Here is a 1,506-nt window from a genome sequence, read left to right on the forward strand (position 1 = left end):
CACACACACACACACACACACATTCTCGACAATCGTAGTAAATATCTTTCGCATTTATCATTTAAATCTTCGTTCGGTTTGGTACCAGAGAGAGAGAGAGAGAGAGAAAGAGAGAGAGAGATAGATAGATAGATAGATAGAAGAGGAGAAAAAATGGCCTACGAGTGTCATTATCATCGTGGATGATAAATTTTCATCGTTGCGACGGACATGTATTATAAACCTCGAACATCGGTTAGAGAACAGAGCAAGCAACGTTGTCGATACCTACGCCATGAAAACTGGTTGCGGTTGTTGCAATATTGTCGCCAATTTCGTACCGTGGCACCGCGCAAATATTGTAACAACTGTGTCCCCTATATACCCACCAACCGATATATCTGTATAGAACGGATATGAGATATTATATATATATATATATATATATATGTACCAGATACACGAATATTTCCAATGGTCCAATAATTTTCACAATCGTGTCTCTCACTTTTCTTTTTCTCTCTCACACAATTAGATTAAATCATTTCTATTTTAGGAGAAAATAATATTTGACAAGTAAAATAATGGTCGTGGTAGTTGAGATAATCGATGAAACTCCTAAAGAAAAAATATTTCTCGGTGGTTGGAGGGATAATCTAACAGGAATATTATATTACAATGCTTTTACGCAAACATCTGTTAACGGGAGGGATGTTAACAATAAGTGTAATTCCTTCGTACAAACAGTGAATGTTGTCAACGTTTCCACTTGTACGTATCGTGATAAAGCTGTTCGAACGAGCTTTGTTCCTGACGTAAAAGATAAATTCGTTCGAGTCCGTAATACTTTTAACACGACCACCGAATTACTTGGATCAACAACGAATTTCTTCTTGGAAACTAATGCAATCAAGATACAAAGATTTTACAGGTAATATTATTAATTAATTAAATAATCTCGTTTTAAATCGTACAGATTAGAATCAATTTGTTAATCATTTTTAATATTTCGTTGGTCTATAAATAATGTTGTAATTTTTCTTTTTTTAATGAACAAATATTATATTGCTGACTATTATTAGATATACGAAATAAAAATGAATATCAGATATGGGATAACATTTTTTAATATAAACACAAATATTATCGCAATATATATCGTAAAATAAAAATGAATAAAAATTTCAATATTATTTATCGGACCAAGCCAATAATAATAATAATAATAATAAATAAGAAGGTATCACAGGGAATTTGGACATCAAAAAAAAGAAATGGACGTCCCTTTATTGGGACTTCTTCAGCAACTTAATCTCTAAAGTTCAGCGTATTTTTTCTTTAAGCAGACATACATTTTACTTTTTATTTATAATATTCAATAACACAAAACATCTACACTTCGTTAAGTCTTAATCCGTTCTTTTTTTGATGTCTAAATTCCCTGTGATACCTTCTTATTAAGAATTTTATTTTTGGACGAGAGAAACAACTAATTGAATAATAATAATAATATTAATAATAATATAT

This window comes from Polistes canadensis, unplaced genomic scaffold (assembly GCF_001313835.1).
Source record: "Polistes canadensis isolate GaletaPanama2010 unplaced genomic scaffold, ASM131383v1 scaffold_15, whole genome shotgun sequence".
NCBI lineage: Eukaryota > Metazoa > Arthropoda > Insecta > Hymenoptera > Vespidae > Polistes > Polistes canadensis.